Raw genomic sequence first — 8,507 nt, 5'->3', positions numbered from 1 at the left:
GGGGGGTGGTGTGGGAGGGGATGAACATTTGACCAATAATCAAGATTCTACACTTGGAAGTGGGCATGACTAATGTTATCTTCAAAGACTTACAACTTACATTTTTGCTTAAGGTCAGCAAGATTTTATTAAAAAAGAATGAATAAAATACAGAGAAACTCATTTGGGCATAATTGAAACAAAAAATCAGATCTAATTTCATCTTCGGCATTGCCATTAACAAAAAGAGACTTGAACTAAAATAGATCAAAACCTAATCTTCAACTCCACCTTCAGCACTGTCGTTAGTAGAGAAGAACACTAAGAAAATGAAATATATCTGAAGTCTATCAACCAAACCAACCTTGAATCTATACCGGGTTCTCTCTGTGGCATCCCAATCAACATCATTAATAATAAATCTATGAGCTTCATTCCAAAATATTAATGTTCTTGTTTATGACGCATGCTTAGCAAGGCTATTAGCTACCACATTCACCTCTCTGAAGCAGTGACTAGTATTCCATCTCGTACAATTGAAATATCTCAGCAAGGAAAACCATTTTTGTCTAAACTTCCAAGGGATAATCTTATTTTGCAGACACCAAACAACTAAATGTGAATCACATTCCACTTCAATCCAAGACAAACACAGCTCTTTGGCAATATAGATGGCTGCAAAGAAAGCAGCATACGCAGCATCATAGTTTGTTGAGATTCTTAGAAATGACTTACAACTTACAAGTTGCACCATAAATATATTTATGTCATGACTTACTTTCGCTAAAAATCATTTATATTAAAATAAATGGTAATTTACAATGCCACCCCCTGGAGAATGCCAATATTAGAGGGACACCCCCTCTCTTTCACCAAATTGGACTCGGACCCCTACCGTCAGTCAACGTTAAGGAATATACCTTTTATATTGATATCAACAACTATATTTTATTTTAAATACCAATATACCCTTATTAAATTAAAGTACCTAAACTACCCATTCCAAGACCTAATTTCCATTTCTCCCAAATCGTTATTTTTGGATGACCGGCGATCGTACAGAGCAGCGGTAGCGGCATCGGCGATGGACAGCATGGAGCCTCAACACTTCGATTTGTAAGAGTGAATAGGAATTGGCTAAGAGCCTGAGATTCGTTTGCGACTACCCAACCCGAAAAGAATCCGATCATCATCTTCTTCTCCAGAGAAGAAATCACTGTCTAAGGTTCCAACATAGCTGAGTTGAAGGAAAGGGCGGCGGCGATTCACGGCTACCTGAGATTTAAAACCTTCCGATGATCTGACATTCTTGCCTGCAAAATCGAGGCAAGATAAAAGGGCTTTCAGAGATGCGATAACCTTGGTTTTGTTGTCCAAGGAAATTCATTTTTGTTACAAATTACACCTGGGTAGCACTTTTGTCCTTTCTGTATCGGTACTGAAGGAAATTCACGGTTTGCAGGTTTTGACTGAAGGTAATTGGAGAAGGGTTCCACAGTAATCTCCTGCTGGTTGTAGGAAAATAAGTCTAAACTTCCCTTGACTGCTTTTCAGAAATCATGGACAAACTCGTAAAAGAAGGTGTTCTATCAAGGGCCGGAAGGGACAATTTCACCATTAATAAGCTAAAGGTTTGTTAACTCAATTTCCAGGAATAGTTATATCAACGTTCTATCCTCATTCCTCTCCTCATATTTCATCACTTCATTAACAACACTGATTTCAGAATCTCGACTCTGAGTTTGCTGCCGTTAGAGAAGAAAAGGAGGCTCAAGAAATTCCACTTGGTGATGATGTTCCCAAGAGTAGCAAAGATGACTACATGTACATGAAGGTGAACTTTCAGTCTCCCGACTCTCCACTTTTCCCTGGCTCCCACCCCGGGGAACCCTTTTTAACTTCTCTAATTTTTCCCTTCCCACGCTTGTTTACTTTGAGGGTTCCAATTTGATTGCAAGCTTTGTATCATGCTCTGCCGATGGAATATGTTACAGTACCGAAGCTTCAGAGCAAGCTAGAAGGAGAAGCTAACCAAGCTATAGTGAAAAAGCTGATCGAAAAAATGGCGCAGGAGGGATTTGTTGAAGGCACAGGCAACCGAAGACTAGGTGAAATGCTCTGAAATTGCGCTGGTTTTGGAAATGTCCACAGAAACTGTTCTTTGCAGAAGGGCTAAAAGACGCTTTCGTCATTACGTGCTTTGTTGCAGGGAAGCGTGTCATCCACTCGGAGACGACCAATAGGAAGCTACAGGAGATCAAAAATGCGATAACCTTGGTTTTGTTGTCCAAGGATAAGGAGGGGTATTTTTGGGATAATGAAAAATATCTAATTTATCAGTTTTTACTCATGAGGGCAAAAACGTCATTTCAAAGCATCATGTAACGTTGACTGACGGTAGGGGGTCCGAGTCCAATTTGGTGAAAGAGAGGGGGTGTCCCTCTAATATTGGCATTCTCCAGGGGGTGGCATTGTAAATTACCCTAAAATAAAAAGAGGAAAATATGTTGGTAGATATTTACATACATATTGATATTACATTAAAACAAAAATTTGGTCATACTAAAGTATTTTAAGTCTTGAGCGCACTTCGCAGCACGTGGTGCAATGGAAGCCCCTTGCTACTAGAAGGTCTTGGGTACCTAAGACCTCCTGGTACACATCTCCCCCTTCCCCCATAGAATAGGATAGAGTATGATCTGATGGGGAAAAAAATATATGTATTTCAATTAAATGTTTATTAATTAATTTGTTTAGTACCAGCTCAAACAAATCTCACATGCACGTGGTAAAATTTATTTTAAATTTAATATTATTGAAAGGTCGACATTCTAGAACATGGAGGAAAAAAATGAATTGGATTCCTAAGAGAAGAAGTTCTACTAAATGATGGGTAGCTTGAATACGAATGAGTTGTAGAACTAAATTTAATGTGGATAATATAGAAGACCACTTATCTAAGAGTGTCAAAATCAAATCGGGATCGTTAACAATAGAATCGTGAAATCGTTAATAAATGATTCAATTTTTGTTTAAACATTGAAACCGTTGAATAAATTAATGATTCGATTTTGAGTTTAACCATTTAAACCTTTTAAATTGATTAACTTCCCTCCCCACCTACCCTCCGCACTCCCATTTCCTAGCTTCCCCTTCCTTTGTGTAGCTTTGGTGGGCTCTAGTGTGAGGATCTAGACTTGTTCGTGCTTTTGGGCCTTTTGGGTTTGTTTTATTTTGGAGTGGTTTTTTTTTTTTTTTTTGATGGGTAGGGAGGGGATGTAGATAACAGTCAGGAGACTCGAACTCAAAATCTCTTGGTGAGCATGGGCTTGGTTAGTCCTTTCTTTGTGTTCTTTCTGTTGATGCTATTTTTTTTAGCTTTCATTTTGTTGTTGCTAATTCGTAGTTTGTTCCCTAGCTTTCCTTTTATTTCGGGATTTAATATAGGGAAAATGAATGCTCTATAGTTGCATGGTCCTTGTTTCTAGACACAGATGACGCCCCACCCCTTTTTTTTCCCGCTAAATATCGGCAAAAGTATATAGAAGAATATAGAATTTACATGATTACCATCTAGGCATTCCTAGACCAAAATACATGACCTACATAAAAACTTCAATTTCACCATCGGCATTGCCATTGGCAAAACTAAAGATTATGCTACTTTGCTTTGAGGATCTACCTTCGGCATGGTCATCAGCAAATTCCTCAAACAAAGTCAAAACAAATACAGAGATAAATACTTGTCATGAATCAAAACAATAGTGTGGTTTATCATTACAATCCCAATAAATTTCATGAGTAATAAAAGAGGGGTAGTCAACCCAAAATTTTGATGCTTGAAGTGTAGCTCCCTTTTGCTAGAACATCAGCTACAACATTCCCTTCTCCATAACAATGAGAAATTCTCCAATGAATCGAAGCTAAAAATGGCATGTGATGATTCCATTGCTGCAAAAAATCCATGGGATGGATTCCTTGATAGCACTAATAACCATAGCTTTGGAATCACTTTCGATCCATAAATGTTCATAACCTTTTTCTTTGGCATACTGGATTCCACTGGAAAAGACCTTGAATTCTGCAAAAAAATTTGTTTGAACTCCTAAATGTTGATAAAAGCATCTCTCAGAAAGTACATCTGAATTACAAAAAATTCCACCCATTGCAGCATGACCTTGCCCACACCCCTGTGAAACCCAACAAAACCATCCCTTGCTGATGCCCATATGCACTCCCTCGTTGGCTCCTGTGCTAGAGCAAGGGCTACACGACTAGGGAGTATTCTTTTCCCTGCCATAATATATTACTCATTCACCAAAAAAAATTTTGATTTATAGATTAAATGAATAACATTTTATCAAATCTTTGATATCTTCATGGCCACACTCTACATTGATGAAATTGTTTGTAATTTTTTCTAAAAGTATTTATTCAAAATAAAAAAATGGAGTAAATTTATATTAAATAATTTTTTATGCAATTTTTTTTTATTTTTAAAAATAGTTTATTATTAAATAATTATTTATGAATTTTTGTATGAGAGTAGGTTTTTTGGTGCAGCTTCTATAAACCGTTTAGAAATCATATAACCGTTTAATAAATGGTTGGATTTTGATTTCATTTAATAAATAATTCGATTTATACCCTCACTTTCAATTCTAAATCAGCCCCGCATGGATCAGGTATTACCGAGGTTGAGTGAGAACCATTCAACTTTCACTGAAAGCACTGAAGAGCACTAAACATCTCATGCGAGTGACTCCAAAATCCCAAGAAAATAAGAAGAATCAAACTCAGAACTACGTCACTTCCCTTCCGGCCCTTGACTTGCAGACGATGCAATGGCCACCACGAACAATAAATCCTATGAAAATTCAAAACTGAAAAGCCCATTGAAGTGGCCACCAAGTCGGATTAACTGATTAGGTAGCTAGAGGAGAGGTGTGAGCCCAACTGATTCAGGAGAGAGGGAGATGTCTAAGGTGAGTGCAATGGATCTCGGCAATGGTCATGGTGGTCGCCCACCATATCGAGGAAGACAATCTCTTTTCATAGATTTTTTGAAGCCACAGAGCAAATGCCTGTGGGATTAGGGGCAAGTTCAGATCCTTCTTTTGATACTGCTCCACTTTCCCCCAAGGAGAAAGTCTCTTATTCTACGATTGTGGGAGGAGCTCTTCCCGTAATTGACGATCTGTCTAATCCTATTCAGGTAGGATCCCTGACAACTATAATCATCCCGCAAGAGGCTTATGAAGAACATCCTGAAAATTTTAAGTTTGCTCTCATTGGGAGAACGAATTTTAAATATATTTCCATAGATGACATTAGACGAGAAGCCAAAGATGCCTGGTCTTTGAAGGGAAGATTTGTTTTTGCCCCAATGGGGAAGGGTTTCTTTCTTTTACAGTTTGAATTGGAGATAGACATGGTGGCCATATGGAAGAGGAATTCAGTCCGGGTTGGATCTCAATTGATTAGATTCCAGAGGTGGAGGATGGACTTTAATGTTAATGATAAGAAGGCTGTTACAAAGATGGTCTAGATTCTATTCCCAGACTTACTCTAGAGTATTGGCACGAGAATGTACTGCTTACGATGGTAAAGGCAGCTAGTAGGCTGATGGCAGTTGATCGGAGAACTCATGCAGCATCCATGGAGGCTATGCCAGGGTCATGGTTGAATTGGAGGTGGGAAAAAAGAGGGTTGAAGAAATACAGGTGGAACGGAAGCAGCCAGGAACCGATGTGCACTTCTGCTTCTCTCAAACAATTGTCTATGAAGATAGCCTAGGTCGATGCGGTTATTGTAAGAAGGTCGGTCACAGTATCCATCAATGCCGCGATAGGAAACATGTAGAACCTCAGACCTGCACTATGATACCCTACTTTCTAAACCAGTTCTAATTACCCGTATTGACTAGGGGCTGAACTAGAGCGAATTGACGCAAGTACCATATGGAACATGGTGGCAAGATTGACCTTGAACTCGGGTTGGCTTGACATGACCGAGCGGGTACCAAGTGTAATATGTGCACCCAAGCCTTACACTTGCACGCACCACGAGGCCATGTACAAGAAGTAAAACTATGTACTAGTATTTGTGGGTGCCAACAAAATTTAATATTATGTGGGAGTTTATTCCCATTGATGCCCAAGTGGAGCACTAACAAATGAGAATACCCACCTGAGATATACCCACCTGAGAATACCCACCTGAGATATACCCACCTTAGAATACCCACCTGAGATGGTACCCACCCATGACTAAAAGATATTTTGGGGGCCCAGATATAAAAAAGGGAGATATTTATTGTCTTCTCCCTCATTAATGATAGTTGGTCGGTGGGAGAGTAAAGAAGAGAGAGAAAGAAGAAGAAAGGAAAAAGGAAGAAGAAGAAGAAAGAATAAGGGAAATCGACCGTAGAACTTCAAGGGAGTTGGGTCTTGGTATTTTAAGCCCAGACTAATGATTAGCTCACCGGGATTTTCGATTTGAGGTAGGTATTGTACATACTCCAAGGATTCTTAGGAAAACCCCTTTCTTAAACCCTCTTTTTGATTTTTGGGAAAGAACCCACTTGGATTTTACTAATCCTACTTGGATAATCAAATATAAGGTCTAATGGAAGGTGTGTACAATGATTTTGAAGGATTTGGAAGGGGTGTTGGTGAAGATTTAGAGTATTTGAAGTTCTTGAGCTAAAGAAGTGAAATTTGGGGTTTCATTGGTGTTCTTGAGAAAGAGGTAAGAATTTCCCTCTTTCTTTTGATTCGATCTTAGATCTAAGTTGAGGATACATGATTTGACCTTCGATGAGTGATTTAAGTCACCGGATCGACCCCAAACAAGTTCCCCCAAGCCGAAGAGAAGATGGGGAAGATGATGGAAGAATTTCGTTTCAAGATTGGGGGTGTTCCAGGCCCACCTGTCTTTGGGTTTTTGGCCCACCTGAGTTCCCAGAACTCAATTTTTGAGCCTCTGGTGTAATCGGCGGGCATCAAAACTGGGCCCACCTGTTTGACTCATGCCCACCTGTCTTTCCAGAATACCCAGAATGAGTCCAAATTTGATGGGTAACTCCCATTTATGATTCTAAACCCGATTTTAGTGTTCAAATGTGATGATTTTGACCCCAAAATAGTGAAATGATATACCATTATGTTTATGATAGGTTACACTCATTATACGCGTACCAACACATCAGATCTCTTATGTACTGGGTACAAGCACCGTGTACATATACAAGTAAGTGGGGAGTGGACTTTGATTTAATTTCGGAGTGTTTATATATCACTTAACATGTGTTAGTCTAGCCATGTCATCATGTCACTTATGTGTAGACTAGGCATCACGTATGCCATATCACGCATTGTATGTGCATTCACATAATATGTTATGCTTTGTTTTATGTTTGAATATTCATTACGTCTTGATGTATGTGATGGAGGAATTTCTTTTGGACATGATGTATATGCTAGATTAGATGCGGTAGTCGACTTAGAAACGAGTGTATGGTGGCTCGTGGAATGGGACGCGATGCCATTGTATAATTGTACTATGCTCATATAGAGGCATACGGTTAGGATTTGATTTACCCCTTTGTGCTACGAGCCTTCCCAACAGGGTTTTACGTGTTGGGGGACGATTGGGGGGAAGCATTGGGTTGCGGTTGTCGAACTCCTGCAACGGTTAAAAGTATGCACCACTGATCGCTAGGACAATCGGTAACCCTAGTGATATATTCAGAGGGCTAATCGTACTGTTTTATTTCGGGTGGAGTCACCCATTTATTTTCTATCATTTAAATTTACTAGGTTTCGCCTTGCATTTTAAATTCTAGTACCAACAGTGGGCCTTCTCCGACAATCCTATGGGTGTATCGCGGGATGGGGTTCGCGGCTTGTACCCGGGGCATACGTGCACTGTGGTTATGAGTAGCACATAGCCTATGACCTAGTAATGTTGTTAGGCTACTAGGATTAAAATGAATTGCATACATAAAGGTGCATTTGTATTGTGACTGCTTGTGTGGTCTTCCTTTCCACTTACTGGGCTAGCGAACTCATCCCATGTGCACAACTCTTTTTAGGTGATTTTACAGATTACCCACCTGAAGATCAAGAGTCGGGCCCCATTGTGGAGTTTTCCTTTGAGGACTAGTGGGTCCTTGTTGAGTTCGAGCACGGTGCTAATTGCAGTATGAGGTTTATGCTGCAGGGCAGCAGTGACTCCTGAGTGATTCTTTTTTATTCTTTTAATGTACTCTCTTTTTGACTACTTGATGCTTAAATTATTATATTTTTGTGTATATGTTATGCCTTCGGGCCTAAATGTATATAACTTCTATGACTCAATTTGGGTATCAAACAATTACTGGTATTATTATGAACATGTCTTCCGCTAAAAATACAGGTCTTATCTTAGTTTAATAGATGTATGTTGTATTATAGTTACTGCATTATTGATCTTGACAAGTTTGTGAGTTAGCCGTAGTTAACTCGGTCACCGGCTCGATTTTGTGT

General features: G+C 39.3%; 1 long non-coding RNA gene across 1 annotated transcript; it reads left to right on the top strand.

Moving 5' to 3' along the window:
- The first annotated feature begins 1,385 nt into the window (after positions 1-1,385).
- Positions 1,386-1,761, top strand: LOC122060381. Its single transcript, XR_006134383.1, has 3 exons — positions 1,386-1,454; positions 1,534-1,610; positions 1,706-1,761. It is a non-coding gene; the product is annotated as an uncharacterized LOC122060381 (long non-coding RNA).
- The last annotated feature ends 6,746 nt before the right edge of the window (positions 1,762-8,507 follow it).

The sequence above is a fragment of the Macadamia integrifolia genome, chromosome 2 (assembly GCF_013358625.1).
Source record: "Macadamia integrifolia cultivar HAES 741 chromosome 2, SCU_Mint_v3, whole genome shotgun sequence".
In the NCBI taxonomy this organism is placed as follows: Eukaryota; Viridiplantae; Streptophyta; class Magnoliopsida; order Proteales; family Proteaceae; genus Macadamia; species Macadamia integrifolia.
Note: the sequence above shows the minus strand (reverse complement) of the source record. Positions and strands in the feature narration are given on the sequence as shown.